This window comes from Lissotriton helveticus, chromosome 2_1, assembly GCF_964261635.1.
Source record: "Lissotriton helveticus chromosome 2_1, aLisHel1.1, whole genome shotgun sequence".
Lineage (NCBI taxonomy): Eukaryota > Metazoa > Chordata > Amphibia > Caudata > Salamandridae > Lissotriton > Lissotriton helveticus.
In genome coordinates, this window is record NC_136059.1 from 977,026,264 (window position 1) to 977,043,560 (window position 17,297).

Sequence of the window (17,297 nt, forward strand, 5' to 3'; positions counted from 1 at the left end):
TCCTTCAATCTTTTCCCTTGTCTTTTCTAATTTTTAAATACATGTTTTAATATTTTTCAAATGTTTGTTCTCTCTTTCACAGATTGAAAGTATAAAAATAACAAGTGACTAAGTTAACGACAATTATAAGGTAAATGTTTTGTACTCTTTTCATTACATTTCTATCACATTTAACTACTATTAGTTCCACTGCTTCATTTATTTAACCCTCACTTTCCTGCCTTTGCTACTTCCCTCATTCCTTTCTCTATTACTTACTTACTCTACTCCTTCCACTCCTTTTCTCAGTCCCTCTCTTCTCATAGTTCCTCACTCTTGTTCACTCACTCCGTCTCTATTACTCTTAGTGTCTTTGACTGATCACTCTTTCACTACTTGTTCATTATGCTTTTTCTGTGTAGTTGAAGCACACTAAGGGGCATATTATGAACAGAGCCAATAAAATTATTGCTGTTTTTATCGGCAGAAAACTGCCGCGAAAGCGGCTTTAGCGACACATTTCTGCCGATAAAAGCGGCAAAACTTTTATTGCCTATGTTGATAATATGGGCCTATGTTATTTACATTTCTTTGCTGTTTCAATTATTCTTTTTCTGTTACTTCTTCTTTTCTGCTTTCTGTTTTTTCTCTCTGTTATTCCACATGTTTTAATCTTATTTTGAACATTCACTCACATTCTCTAAGAAACTCTTCTGTGTTATTCTTCTACTCTCCTTTTTTTCTTTCATTTCCTTATCTATTTTGTTTTTCACAATTATATCCTCTTCCATCTTTTCTTCGGTAAATAAATCTATTAAACAGTATCTTTGGTTTAGTCCCTATAGCTGTCTTTCTTTTAACATTACTCTCTGTTTACTTCCCTTATACTTACTCTTCTTTTTAAAAAAAAAAAAAATTTGGTTCGCTCCCGGTTCGCGTACCGGCGAGCGGACCGGGAAGCGAACCAAAAGAAATAGAGCTTGCCAGAGTGCTAAACATTCTAGCAATTTTTTTTATAAAGGGGAGGTAGTTCTGAAAAGAACTTTTTTTTAATGTTTTTATTGTTTTATATATTTTTTTTTTCTGATTTTTTTTTGTTTTTTTTGTATTTTTTGAACAATTTTATGTTTTTTTGGGTTTTTTGGGGGGGAAACAACAAAAAACAGGCATTGGAAAGGGCTCAACAGGAGCAAAAAAAAAATTATTTTTTGGGGCGTTTAGAGCACTTGTGGTTTTCAAATGCTCTGTTTATTAAGTTAATGCTCATATTGGCACATGAGAGTAAGGTACCGCAATATAAACAGACAATCTTCATGTGGACAAAGTTATCCTGAATGTTTGGCACTGTTTCCCGTGCCTCTGGCCCCGACAGAGATACCTGTGCCGATGTCCTGGCCACAGGAGTTGGTGGGTTGTCCTGGAGGTCACGCATCTGTGCCCGGCTGTAATTTAGTGGATGCCACCTCAGCATGTGACGGTGCATAGTATAGTTGCCGTAACTATACTTCTTATCTGTGCCTCTAGATAAGTCCTCTTTGCATATGAGGCACGTCACATACCGAGCATTAACTTTTTTCTGTCCTTCAGGAAAAGAAAAAAACTGCCAAATGAAACTATTTTTATGATGAGATACCCGGGGCTCCTCTTGTAAAAACTGTGTTCCCTGTATTTCCTCTTCCTCTTCTTGATCCTCTTCCTCCTCTGTGTTGGGAAGGAAATGTGGAGGTGGTCCTCTTTTCCTATGAGGAGGTGGTGGTGGTGGTGGGGGTGCACCAGCTGCAGCTACTAGTGAAGCCATTTTCCACTGAGCAAAATAGGTCTTCCTTTCACAAAGTTGAAAGTCAGAGTGAGAAAAAAGGTGGGGGCTTTCGTCATTTGGGAAAAAAATAGTTCTAAACCAATGAAAAGTGTTATTTTTAGGTCACCTGACCTAGCCTTACATCATTAGGAAACCAAAAGTGAAATGAACCAATGAAAAGTTGTATTAACAAGTCACATGACCTGTTACGCTTATGTTACGCGCTGCGGAACGCGCCCCGGATCGCTTCCGGGGAGCTGCGCTTCGCGCTCCGGAGCACTTCCGGGTGCGCTAACGCGGCGCGTCATAAGACGCATTACGCGGCAACGCGATACGTCGTGCTTTTGCGACGCGCCCCGGATCGCTTCCGGGGAGCTGCGCTTCGCGTCTCAGTTCGCGTACCGGAGCACTTCCGGGTGCGCTAACGCGGCGCGTCATAAGACGCATTACGCGACAACGTGATACGTCGCGCTTCCGCGACGCGTCACGATGTTGATTTCTAACGCGGCAGTTGCGCAAACGGAACATTTACCGGTTCGCGGACCGGGTCGCGGCACCAAATTGAGCTAACGGGAAGCTTCCCGGTGCGCGAACCGGGAGCGAACAAAAAAAAATAATAATAAAAAAATTTCTTAATAAACATATAAAATATATTTTTTGATTTAAAGAAGAATACATTTTACAGCTATAGATATTAGCTTTTAAAAAACCAATGAAATTCACTGAAAAAACCATAGGTTATAGACCATATATAGGGGCCGATTAGGATGGCGGACGGACTTGCGTCCGTCCGCCACCCCTGAGTAGGAGGGACCGTCCGCATGGGCAGCGGCGGTCCCTCCATGGCAATTAGGATGTGACCGCCAGGGTGGCGGTCACATCCTCTATTATTAACATTGCGGCGGGTGCAGCTTCAAGCTGCACCCGCCGCAATGTTAAAAATGCATGTGTTGCATTTACATGCACAAAGCGGCAGGCACCGCACGGTGCCTGCTGCTTTGTGTACGCAAATGCTGGGGGGTACCATAGGTACCCCCCATGTGCACCCCCCACACCCCATTCACCCAGGGGGCCCGCAACGGGCCCCCAAAGTGAATGTCCGTATGCTTTTCCATGGCGGAAAAGCCGCCGTGGAAAAGCATATTTACACAAACATCATAATATGGCGGACGGTGTCTCATAGACACCGCCTGCCATGTTATAGCTTTTCCGCCGCGGTCGGAAGCCGACCGTGGCGGAAAAGCGGCGGACGGAATTCCAGACCCACCAGCCATCCTAATTTGGCGGTGGGTCTTTGGAGTCTCCGCCGCGGTTTTTCCGCATCCTCCAGGCCGGCGGACACTTCCGCCGGCCCGGAGGATACGGAAAAACCGCCATCCTAATCGGCCCCATAGTTAGGAATTAGCATTTACAAAACCTTGAAAATTCACTGAAAAAACCATAGGTTATAGACCATATATAGTTAGGAATTAGCATTTAAAAAACCTTTTTTTACTCACACAAAACCATTGAAATTCCATATATAGTTAGTTGTACTAACTATATATCGCGCACCCGCAATCCACTGCTGATCATGTCACATATTACATCATTCATGACATGGTCAGTGACATAACTGATGACATCACTGATGACATCTCAAATGACATCACTGATGACATCACTGATGACATCTCAAATGACATCACTGATGACATCTCAAATGACATCACTGATGACATCACTGATGACATCTCAAATGACATCACTGATGACATCACTGATGACTACATCCAGTGACTGTATGTTTCTGTAAAGTTAAAATATGTCTTACATATTGAAGAATGAGTGGAGGTATAAGTGTCTGGATGAAGGATTTATTAGGTGCATGATTGACTGTATGAGTGAGTGAATAAATGTGTGTCACTGAGTGCATGAGTTAGTGACTAAACTGTCTTAATTTGTGCATCATTATGTCTGTTGTTCTGTAAACTGCTGCATGTGTTGATCAGTAGCTATATGAGTAAGTATATGGGTTATTAATTGGTTGCCCAAGTATTTGTATGGGAGACTGAGTGTGTGTGTGTGGGTGGCTGGGATGTGTATGACTCTGTGCATAGATGTGTGAGCAGTTGATTCACTAGATGTATGGGTTCAAAAGTGCATGTGGAAACACCTGTATGGGCGGTTGACTGAGTGCATTGGTGAGTGAATGGATATCTCAGTGCTACATGTCAAAGTAAGTACATATGTAAAACACAGTACATGTGACATTTGACATATATAAATAACTGTGCATAAGTGCCAGTGAATGTGTGAGTGGCTGTATGGATCATTGTGTACTTGTATCAGGCATTGTAAAAGACAGTAAATATGTGTTAGTATATGTTTGAATAAGTAAGGTGTGTATAACTGTATAGTTGAGGAAATGGAGGTGTGATTGATTCTTTGCATGACTGACTAAGTGTGTGAATAACTCCATGGATGAGTGACAGTCTGTGAGTGTCTGTTTACACTGAGTGTATCTAAGGTTATATTAGAGTCTGAAGAGGTTCATCGTATTATCACATGAATGATGTCATCAGTGATGTGATCAGTAATGTCAAATGAGATGTCATCAGTGATGTCATCAGTGATGTCATTTGAGATGTCATCAGTGATGTCATCAGTGAAGTCACTGACCATGTCATGAATGATGTAATATGTGACATGATCAGCAGTGGATTGCGGGTGCGCGATATATAGTTAGTACAACTAACTATATATGGAATTTCAACGGTTTTGTGTGAGTAAAAAAAGGTTTTTTAAATGCTAATTCCTAACTATATATGGTCTATAACCTATGTTTTTTTCAGTGAATTTTCAAGGTTTTGTAAATGCTAATTCCTAACTATATATGGTCTATAACCTATGGTTTTTTCAGTGAATATATATATATATATATATATATTCACTGAAAAAACCATAGGTTATAGACCATATATAGTTAGGAATTTGCATTTACAAAACCTTGAAAATTCACTGAAAAAAACATAGGCTAGAGACCATATATAGTTAGCTGGACATTTTATTGACATAAAACCAATGAAATTCCATATATAGTTAGTTGCACTAACTATATATCGCGCACCCGCAATCCACTGCTGATGATGTCACATATTACATCATTCATGACATGGTCAGTGACATCACTGATGACATCACTGATGACATCTCAAATGACATCACTGATGACATCACTGATGACATCTCAAATGACATCACTGATGACATCATCTAGTGTCTGTGTGTTTTTGTAAAGTTTAAATATGTTTTACATATTGAAGAATGAGTGGATGTATGGAAGACTGAGTGTGTGTGTGGCTGGCTGGGAGGTGTGTGACTCTGTGCATATCAATGTGTACTTGTATCAGTGATTGTATAAGAGAGTAAGTATGTGTAAGTATATGTGTGAAAAAGTATGGTGTTCTGTGTTTAACTGTATAGATGAGGAAATCGAAGTGTGATTGATTCTTCACAGGACTGACTAGGTGTATGAGTGCATATGATAGTGTTGTAATAATGAGTGACTGTATGTATGAGTGATTGTATGGGTGAATGAGTGAATGTGTGTGTAGACGTAGGAATCAGTGAGTGTGTATGTAGTAACTGGTATTGGTGTGTCATGATGTCATCAGTGATGTCATTTGAGATGTCATCAGTGATGTCATTTGAGATGTAATCAGTGATGTCATCAGTGATGTCACTGAAGTATGGTGTTCTGTGTTTAACTGTATAGATGAGGAAATGGAAGTGTGATTGATTCTTTACAGGACTGACTAGGTGTGTGAGTAACTCCATGGATGAGTGGCAGTGTGTGAGTGTCTGCATAGGTGTATGAGTGCATATGATAGTGTTGTAATAATGAGTGACTGTATGTATGAGTGATTGTATGGGTGAATGAGTGAATGTGTGTGTAGACGTAGGAATCAGTGAGTGCGTATGTAGTAACTGGTATTGGTGTGTCATGATGTCATCAGTGATGTCATTTGAGATGTCATCAGTGATGTCATCAGTGATGTCATTTGAGATGTCATCAGTGATGTCATCAGTGATGTCACTGACCATGTCATGAATGATGTAATATGTGACATCATCAGCAGTGGATTGCGGGTGCGCGATATATAGTTAGTGCAACTAACTATATATGGAATTTCATTGGTTTTATGTCAATAAAATGTCCAGCTAACTATATATGGTCTCTAGCCTATGGTTTTTTCAGTGAATTTTCAAGGTTTTGTAAATGCAAATTCCTAACTATATATGGTCTATAACCTATGGTTTTTTCAGTGAATTTCATTGTTTTTTTAAAAGCTAATATCTATAGCTGTAAAATATATTCTTTATTACGTGACGTTTCACGTAGCCACGTGAGACGCCTCATGACGCGTCGCATAACCGTGACGTATCGGCTCTGCAGCGCAAACAAAACCCGTAACGTAAGCGTGCCGGAGCACGCTTTAATATCCCCCTCATCAATCCTAGGGGGTCAGGAGGGGTCTACCTTGCCCCCTTTCCTTCATTTCCCCCTTCGTTTTTCACCACATCTTGTCTCTCGATCCTACCGAGAGACAAGATGGCGGCCGCTCCGGACTGTTTAGAATGTTGACAGACACCGGAGAGCCAATCAGCTTCGCTTCGCGAAGTTCCGTTACGCGTCAGGTACGCGAACCGGGGCGCTAACCGGAGCGCTGTCACAGATATATATTTTTTTTTAAACGTTAATTTCTCAAAATCCACTGGAGCACATATATTGAGACATAGCAAAGGCACGTCGGGCAAACCATATCTACAATTTTGCCAAGTTTCATGTAAATCTATTCAGCCGTTCGAGCTAAAAGTGAGTCCAACCGCCCTATGGAAAAATGAATGGGAAAAACATGTTTTGGGACCCCCCTTTTTTCTCGGCCCCCCCTTGACGACACCCCCCCACATTTTCAGGGGCTGCTCAGAAACAAAATGTGCCATTTTCCTGAAAATTTCAGCCAATTCCGTCCACAAACGCCAAAGTTATTAATTAGACATAGAATTTTCAGAAATCCCATAGAGAAAAAATCCTAACTATATATACCCACTGGCTATCGCCAGTAGGTAATATACATATATAAACATATATAATCTGCATATCTATATAAATATAAATGCATGCATACATATGCATGTTATTTACATGAAAGTTTTAAAAACACTAATAAAAGCAAAGCTAAAAAGCCACCTCATTACAAACAGAATGGCTTTAACTTAAACGAGGGCGAGATCTATTGCATTTTCAATGCTTGTTTACTTTGGTTCTATCAAGAAGGCATTCAGATGTGTCACACATTTGCCATGAATTCTGAATGTTAGCACTCTAGTTGCTCATTAGATCACTGTAGTAAAGCTAGTGCTCACCAGGGAAGTCTGCTGCTAATCATGGTTTGCAGCCATTTTCCTGCATTTTTTATCCCGCAGACTTTCAGTCCGCATACCATTATCCCGCAAGGTCATTGACCTCGCATACCATTATCCCGTAGTGTTTTAGGGTTTAGGGTAGTGTTGTAGTGTTTGCGTAGTGTAGGGTCATGCTGGGGGTAGTTTTTAGGGTTTAGGGTAGTGTTGTAGTGTTTGTGTAGTGTAGGGTCATGCTGGGGGTAGTGTTTTAGGGTTTAGGGTAGTGTTGTAGTGTTTGCGTAGTGTAGGGTCATGCTGGGGTGTAGTGTTTTAGGGTTTTGCGTAGTGTTGTAGTGTTTGCGTAGTGTAGGGTCATGCTGGGGGTAGTGTTTTAGGGTTTAGGGTAGTGTTGTAGTGTTTGCGTAGTGTAGGGTCATGCTGGGGTGTAGTGTTTTAGGGTTTAGGGTTGTGTTGTAGTGTTTGTGTAGTGTAGGGTCATGCTGGGGGTAGTGTTTTAGGGTTTAGGGTAGTGTTGTAGTGTTTGTGTAGTGTAGGGTCATGCTGGGGGTAGTGTTTTAGGGTTTAGGGTTGTGTTGTAGTGTTTGTGTAGTGTAGGGTCATGCTGGGGGTAGTGTTTTAGGGTTTAGGGTAGTGTTGTAGTGTTTGCGTAGTGTAGGGTCATGCTGGGGTGTAGTGTTTTAGGGTTTTGGGTAGTGTTGTAGTGTTTGCGTAGTGTAGGGTCATGCTGGGGTAGTGTTTTAGGGTTTAGGGTAGTTTTGTAGTGTTTGTGTAGTGTAGAGTCATGCTGGGGGTAGTGTTTTAGGGTTTAGGGTAGTGTTGTACTGTTTGTGTAGTGAAGGGTCATGCTGGGGGTAGTGTTTTAGGGTTTAGGGTAGTTTAGTTGTTTAGTGTATGCTAAAGGCATATTCGTTCTAAAAGTTTTCGTTATTTTAATTTGCGGCCTAATAGTACATGCAGGATTTTTTTTGCGGACTGATGGTATGCGGGATTTCGTCATATATTCGCTAATCATACTTTCTATGGCAAAATGAACCCCCTCATTTTGTTCCTTTTTAAATTAAATGTTTTAAGAGTTACCACTTTATTCCAATCAAGATGGCTTCAGGTGTGCCATACCTTTGTAATAAGTAGGACTGTTAGCACTCTTAGTTGTTCTTTAGAACACTCTGGGACATTCTGTCATTGGGCTATAGTTGGGCTACATCTGGCTGATATTTGGGCTATATTTGTTTTTTTTTTGTCTCTGGTGGCCATCTTTGGCCTACATTGGGCTACATTGGGCTACATTGGGCTACATTTGGGCTCCAACATATATATAGCCCAATGTAGCCCAATATATATTTTTCAAAGTTAATTTTCGTAAAAACCACTGGAGCCTATATCTTGAGACATAGCAAAGGCACATCGGGCTACCAGTCCCTACAATTTTGCCAAATTTGGTGTAAATCCATTCAGCCGTTCGGGCTAAAAGTGAGGCCAACCGCCCTATGGAAAATTGCATGGGAAAAACCCGTTTTGGGACCCCCCTTTTTTCTCGGCCCCCCCTTGACGAAACCCCCCCAAATTGTCAGGGGCTGCTTAGAAACAAAATGTTCCATTTTCCTGAAAATTTCAGCCAATTCTGTCCTCAAACGCCAAAGTTATTCGACATAGAATTTTCAAAAATCCCATAGGAAAGAAATCCTAACTATATATACCTACTGGCTATCGCCAGTAGGTTATATATATATATATATATATATATATATATATATATATATATATATATATATATATATATATATATATTACCTACCGGCGGTCGCCAGTAGGTAGTTATAGTTAGGATTGGCTACTGCAATCCGCAACATTCTATTGGGAATAACTCTGGCGCTGCTTGAGGAATTTGTGTGTAATTTTCCAAAACTTTGGCCAGCTCCGTTGCGCTCCTTCCCTGAAAGTTTCGGGGGGATTCGTGAAGTGGGGGCTGAGAAAAAAGGGGGGTCCCAAAACGCGTTTTCCCTATGTTCATTTCCATAGGACGGTCTGACAAGTCTACAGCCCGAACCGCTGAACGGAATTACGCCAAACTTGGCAAAATTGTAGGGACTGGTACGCAGATGTGCTGAAAATTGCTCAAGTGTTTTTTTTGAAAATTAACTTCAAAAACACATATATATCTATAGGCGTGCTCCGAGCGCTCTCCGGTACGTGTACCGGGGAGCGCACCCGGCGCGCTACAGGAGTGCGCGAGCGGAAAGCTGATTGGCTGTCGGGTGTCTGTCAACATTCTAAACAGTCCGGAGAGTCCGCCATCTTGTGTCTCGGTAGAATCCAGACACAAGAGGTGAATAAGAAAGGGGGAAAAAATTAAAAGGGGGCAGAGTAGGCACCCCCTGACCCCCTAGGTTTTCTGAGGGGGCCTAGAAGGATTCTTAAGGGCAAAAAAACTTTTTTTTTTTTAAATTTTCGCCGGGTAAGCGCTGGGTGCGCTCCCAGGTGCGCTCTCCGGTACGCGCACCCTGAGAGCACCACGTGGAAAAACAGTGTAAAAAAATAATGTAGAGTGTTTAGAGGTAAGTTAGCTCTGAAAAGAGCTGTTGTATTAAGTGGGTGTTTTTGTACCTACAAGTAGGTACCAATGCAGAGTCTTATATTCAAGAGGAAAACTCTATTACCCTCATCTGTAAAATGCACACCATCTCTCCTATAGATGTATTGCATGTTGTAACGCAAGTTGTTGTGGTAAATGGAACCCATACCATAGTCTCTGAGGTATGCAGAAACAGATTTATTTACATGTTTCCTTGCTTTCTCAATCTGTGGACAAAATTGGTTGGACCAGTTCTATTTTTGCCTTTGGCATATATTAGAAAATACCAAGGCAGTTTTTGGAAAAAGTGACATCAATTGCCCAAAGATGTCCTTTAAAAGCATTTCCAGACCTACCCCAGTCAAAGTGCCTAAGTCATTTCCACCACAGTGCACAATTATAAGGCCAGGGTGTGGTAAATGCATAAAGGATTTTACCAATGGTATCAATTGGTGACTCCTCAATCCTCTCTGTCCAATCCATACAATGTCCACATTTGGTAAATCAAGATTGTAAATACCTCTGTTAGCTGCGTATTTTTGACTCCAGTGGACATAGCTATGACCCACAAACCAGACTTTTGTCATTTTGAAGGTAGATGTGCTTCTAGTCAGATGAGTTGTGGAAATGAAATGGCAGTTTGATTATGAAAAAAAGTGGTTGAGAATCAGTGCAGATGAATAACCAGAAATGATTGGAGCTTTGTTAAAAATCTCCACTGAAAATTAGGGTGCATGCTTTTTTTTTTTGTAAGAAGTCATTTCAATGGTTGAGAAAAAGTCATTTAAAGAAACATTGCATTTCATTAGCTAGTAGATTGAGAGGTCAAACTGCCTTGATGGATTTTTTTGCAACATAGTATGATGAACTTGTGAACTGTGTGCTGATTTAAGAGGGAGTTACCATGGTTACTTGGTGAATGAGCACTGGGGGGATGGGTGAATGTTATGTGAGTTTCAAAGTCTTGAAATGTACAACCAATTAAAATGTGCAGTTTGGTTTTGAATTTGTGTGGGAACAATTTTTATTGGCTATGTACAAGAATATGGGTCTGAAATGAGAAAGAATCTGTCCCACACTCACCTTCTTTCAGACATTCTCCTTTACTTTCCTTCCTCTCACTTCCCTTCCTTTGCTCCTTAACTCTTTTCTCTTCCCTAACTTTCTTATTCCACTGTACTAACTCCTTCTCTTACTCCTTCTGTCCTCTTACTTGTACACTCCCTTTCCCTCATTCTCTCTCTGTTAGCCTCATTCTCTCTGTCCCCTTAGTCTCTCACTCCTTTTCTATCAAGCTCACTCCCTATAACTCAGCCATACTTCTACACTCATCTTCTTTCAGACCTTTTCCTTTACTTTCCTTACTCTGTCTTCCCATCCTTCGCTCCTTCACTCTTTTCCCTTCCCTTACTCTCCTTACTCCATTTCAGTAACTCCTTCTCTCAATCCCTCTGTCCTATAACTTACTCACTCCCCTTCTCTCACTCTCTCTCTGTTACCCCCATTCTCTCTGTACCTTTAGTCTCTCACTCCTCTTCTGTCACGCTCACTCCCTATAACTCAGCCATACTCCCACACTCACCTTCTTTCAGACCTTAACCTTTACTTTCCTTCCTGTCTCTTTCCTTCTTTTGCTCCTTCACTCTTTTCTCTTCCCTTACTCTCCTTACTCCACTTCACTAACTCCTTCTCTTACTCCCTCTGTCCTCTTAGTTCTACACTTCCCTTCCCTCTTTCTCTCTGTGTTACCCTCATTCTCTCTGACCCCTTAGTCTGTCACTCCTCTTCTATCACGCTCACTCCCTATAACACAGCCACACTCCCTCACTTATGTTTCTTTCCTCCCTCACTCAGGGCCTCATTTATGAGAAATGACGCATCGCTGCGTGACTGCAGCGATGCGTCACTTCTCAGTGCGCTCTCCTTAAGACTTTCCGGATGCGTCATATTATTATTATTTTTTTTGAAGACCTTTATTTTACATGAATAGGAATATACAATATAGGGCCTACAACCCCCCGGGCCGGCCGCAATGGTAACACAACCTATATGTCATCATACTGAAAACACAGCCTTTGAGCCGACAACCCAGGGGTCCGGCGGCGGATGAAAATACATAGCAACATGATGGTGAGAATGTAAATATACCACATGACTTAGGTCTTAGATTTTCTTCTCTTTTAGAAACAAACAACAAACCCCACAGTAAAAATAAACCACGGTAATCACGTTCAGTCCCTCAAAGGCGACAAAACAACGTTTAAGTCAGCAGCTTCATTAACATTGTTGTAATGACCATAAACCCAATCTCACATTATGAAGCGCGATAAGCAGTAGGACAGGGTTCATCACAGCCCAAGGAGTTCCATGTTGGCGTATGTAAACTTTAGTTCAAACCATTAAACAGAAAGACACTCATCCGGGTCAACTTGAGGTGGCTCACATATGTCACCCCGAAATTTGTTCCAGGCCCCCCAGATTTGCCCCCATTTTTCGGGGCAACCCCGATGGACAAATACCGCCTTTTCAGCCACCATCGCTTCGTCCATGTCCTTACACCAGTCTCGCAGCCTGATGCGTCATATTTAATGTATGACGCATCATGTGGCAAGGAGTTACAGATATGTCAGTATTACTGACGTATCTGTATGCTCAAAAGTGACGCATTGCTGGAGTGTGTCACAAAAGTGACGCAACTCCAGCAATGCATCCTTTCACATGGCGCAAGCACCATGTGAAAGGGCCTGCGTCAGTCTTACGCCTGCTGTGAGGCAGGCGCAAGATTTTGTCGCAACGGCGTCCTAAAAGTGACGCAGTGAAATCTCATAGATTTCACTGCGTCATTTCTACGACCCTTCCTTGCGTCAATATGCCCCCTTTGCATACATTATACCTGGCGCAGGTATAATATGGCGCAGGGGTTTACAAAGTGACACATCTACCTAGATGCGTCACTTTGTAAATATGACTCACCAAGGCCCTTTTTTTACACCACTGGTGCGTCAGAAAAAGTGACGCACCAGCGGCGTAAAAGTGACGCATGGCCTCATAAATGAGGCCCTCAGTCTTCTACTCTCACTTTTTCTTTCACTTTCTCTGTCTCTTTACTCCCTTACTCACCTTGTCTCACACTCACTTGCCTTTATCCAGTCTGTATCTCCACTCTTTCCTAAACATCACTGCTCTTTTCTTACCCTTCCACACCCCCGGTCCTTTACTACATTTTCTTCACTTATCCTCATTCCCCATGTTCACTCTCCTTCTCCTCACTCACCTCCCACACTCACCTTCTTTCAGTCCCCCTACTTCACTTCCCTTCCCCTCTCGTCCCTTTCTTTGCTTCCTCACTCATTTTCCTCTCCTCTCTCACTGCACTCCACTTCAGTTACTCTTTTTCATTTTTTTTAAAAATACAGCTCTTTTTTGAGAATTGGAGGTAGTTTTAAAAAGAACTTTTTTTTTTCTTCTTTTTTCTTTTTTTCCAACAAAAACAAAAACAGGGAATGGTAGACTGCTCAACAGGAGCAAAAAAAATAATCAAAATTAGGGCTGGGGACGGCAGCGGTGGTTCTCCAATGCTCGAGCAATGATCAAAATACTTTGTTCCCCATAACAAAGTAGGGCATCACAATGTTTGCATTTGATGGAGGCCTCATTAAAAATAGGCTGAATATTTAGGATCAGCTCCTCTGGTCGCCCCCTCACCAATGCAGTTGCTCCTCCAGTTGAAGTAGAGGCACCATCTCTTGGAGCATCTCGTGCCAGAGCCCTGACACTCTCCCGGGCATAGTTCTGGGGATGCCTTCTCTGCACGTGGCGAATCATGGTAGAATTACCAAAACTGTACTTCCTTCTGGGGTCTCCTCGGGAAAGTACAATATGGCAGATCTTACACTCCACCTTTGGAGCATTTACTTTTTTATGTCCCTCAGGAAAATCAAAACATTTCCAGATGAAATGTTCTTTCACCTTCGGCTGAGTAGGCTCTTCATCTATGAATCCATCTGACTCCTCACTGCTGCTGGATGCTCTGGCAGCCATTGTTTCCACAGATTATAAGGAGAGAAAAAAAGAGGTCTTGCTCTCACCAAAGTGAAAGAAGAAGTGAAGGAAAAGGGTGGGGTTTTCATTCTTTGGAAAAAAAATCTGTTAGCAACCAATGAAAATTGTTATTTTAAGGTCACATGACTTGACGCGCTTACGCTACGCGCACCGGAGCGCTTCCGGGGGCGCTCACGCGGCGCGAACGTAGGCGCTTCCAGGGGCGCTTACGCGGCGCGCCTGAGTGACGTTTTGGTAGCTTTACGGAAATGCTAAATCATTTTTATTCGGAAAATCAAAAATACTGCTTTATAACTATGGTACAGAATGTCTTGCATTGTTATTTAGTTTTCATACATATTTTTTTTTACGAACGCAGAAATAGCGCTCGGGAGAGCTTACCGGTGCGCGCACCCTGAGCGCTCCAAGTCAAAATGATACGGGTAAGCTAACAGGTGCGCGCACCCTGAGCGCACCAGGAAAAAATGATTAAAAAAAATATATATACATTGAACAAATATATTTTTTTTTAAAAATATAATTATTATTTGTAAAAAACAGCTAATAAAAAAAATAAAAAGAAACGTAGGTTACAAAGTCGATATACAAAGGAATTACCTTTTAAAAAAACTATGAAATTCACTGAAAAAACCATAGGTTTCACAAACGTTATAGTTAGGAATTAGCATTTAAAAAACCTTTGAAATTCACTGAAAAAACCATAGGTTTAACACTCGTTATAGTTAGGAATTAGCATTTAAAAAAAACTTTGAAATTCACTGAAAAAAACATAGGTGTCACACCAGTTATAGTTAGCTGAACATTTTACTCATACAAACCATTGAAATTCCCACGTTATAGTTAGTTGGACTCACTATAACTCGCGCGCCCGCAATCCACTGCTGATGATGTCACATATTACATCATTCATGACATGGTCAGTGACACCACTGATGACATCACTGATGTCATCTCAAATGACATCACTGATGACGTCACTGATGACATCTCAAATGACATCACTGATTAAATCACTGATGACATCATCCAGTGAATGTGTGTTTCTGTAAAGTTGAAATATGTTTTACATATTGAAGAATGAGTGTATGTATGAGTGTCTGGATGAAGGATTTAGTAGGTGTGTGACTGACTGTATGAGGGAGTGATTAAATGTGTCTTATTGAATGCATTGGTTAGTAACTAAACTGTCTGAATGTGTGCATCAGTATGTCTGTTGTTGTGTAAGCTGCTGCATGTGTTGATCAGTAGCTATATGAGTGGTTATATGGGTTATTGATTGGTTGCCCAAATATTTGTATGTGAGAGTGAGTGTGTGTGTGGGTGGCTGGGAGGTGTGTGACTCTGTGCATATATGTGTGAGCAGTTGATTCACTTGGTATATGGGTTCAAGAGTGCATGTGGAAAGAGCTGTATGGGTGGTTGACTGTGTGCATGGATGTGTTGGTGAGTGAATGGCTATCTCAGTGCTCCATGTCCAAGTAAGTACATATGTAAAACACAGTGCATGTGAGAGTTGGCATATATAAATGACTATACATGAGAGCCTGTGATTGCGTAAGTGACTGTATGGATCAATGTGTACTTGTATCAGTGATTGTAAAAGAGAGTAAGTATGTGTTAGTATATGTTTGAATTAGTAAGGTTTAGTGTGTAAAACTGTGTAGTTGAGGAAATGGGAGTGTGATTGATTCTTTGCATAACTGACTAGGTGTGTGAGTAACTCTGTGGATGAGTGTCAGCGTGTGAGTGTCTGTATAGGTGTATGAGTGGATAAGATAGTGTTCTATTGATGAGTGACTGTATGTATGAGTGATTGTATGTGTGAATGAGTGGATGTGTGTGTAGACCTAGAAATCTGTGAGTGCGTATGTAGTTACTGGTATTGGTGTGTCAATAATTTCAGGAATGGTAGTTTGTATTTAACACTGGGTGTATCAAAGGTTAGATTAGAGTGTGAGGAGGTGCATCGTATTATCACATGGATGATGTCATCAGTGATGTCATCAGTGATGTCATTTGAGATGTCATCAGTGATGTCACTGACCATGTCATGAATGAAGTAATATGTGACATCATCAGCAGTGGATTGCGGGTGAGCGAGTTATAGTGAGTCCAACTAACTATAACGTGGGAATTTCAATGGTTTTGTATGAGTAAAATGTTCAGCTAACTATAACTGGTGTGAAACCTATGGTTTTTTCAGTGAATTTCAAAGGTTTTTTAAATGCTAATTCCTAACTATAACGAGTGTTAAACCTATGGTTTTTTCAGTGAATATATAAATATATATATATATATATATATGTATATATATATATATATATATATATATATATATATATATATATATCCGCTTCGCAGTCCCTCCCCACGCGCTTTCGGCACTCGGCCTTCGTCAGTGACACTAACGAAGGCCGAGTGCCGAAAGCGCGTTTTGATCAATAAAACCTGAAACTGTGAACTAACCCCGGAGTGCTGCTACCTAATTCCCAAGATTGTGGGGAGGGACTGCGAAGCGGATATTATGGTCGGGTGCACCCCCGACGAGCAGGCACCAGCCTGGGAGTGCGTCTGGCAGGTGCAAGTGTAGCTGTGATATATATATATATATATGTATATATATATATATATACATATATATGTATATATATATATATATAGTGTAACACAAAGAATACATTTCTTTTTTTAGATTATGTAAATTTAAAATATATTTTAAATACCTTAACATGAAAGTATATATATATGTAGTATTTTATTTAATATTAAGCCAATTAAGTCAAGGTGAAATACATATTTTTATTATGTTACACTGTATGTAAATATTTTTATGATGTTTTATTAATGTTACACTGTATGTATATATCACATACACAATAAAACCATAAAATATAAGCAACTGATTAAGAAAAAATATTTTAATTAATGTACACAATAAATAAAATATAGGAAATTGAAAAGTCCAAAAAACACATTTACAAAAAATACTATAAACAAGAAAATACATTAAAAATTAAATCAAATAATATAAAATATATAAAATAAATAATGCTATAAAGTCTATTTAACTAATATGATGAAAACTATTGGAGTGTAAGACTATTAAATGTACTATTTCCATTCTAGTTTATAAATATACTATTCCCACTCTACTTTATGCAACAGTAGGGAAAGCATTAGACTTCAGAGGAGTTAGATGTACTACTCCTACCAAGTCACCGCAATAATAAGGAAAGCGTTGGATTTCGGAGAGGTGAATCAAACAGCCCACAAAACCATATACAAAAAGAAATCAATATTAAAAAAATTACATAATAAATATCCCGATATTTCTGTTTCCCGATATGTTTAAAATAAAATGTTGTCCAAACACCAACTTCAATGGGGCAAGTATAATATGCTAAAGTATAACATTTACATTAGAAAAAAATGTGAAGCGCAATGAATAGGGGAAACAGAGTGTCTCGTAAATAGAAA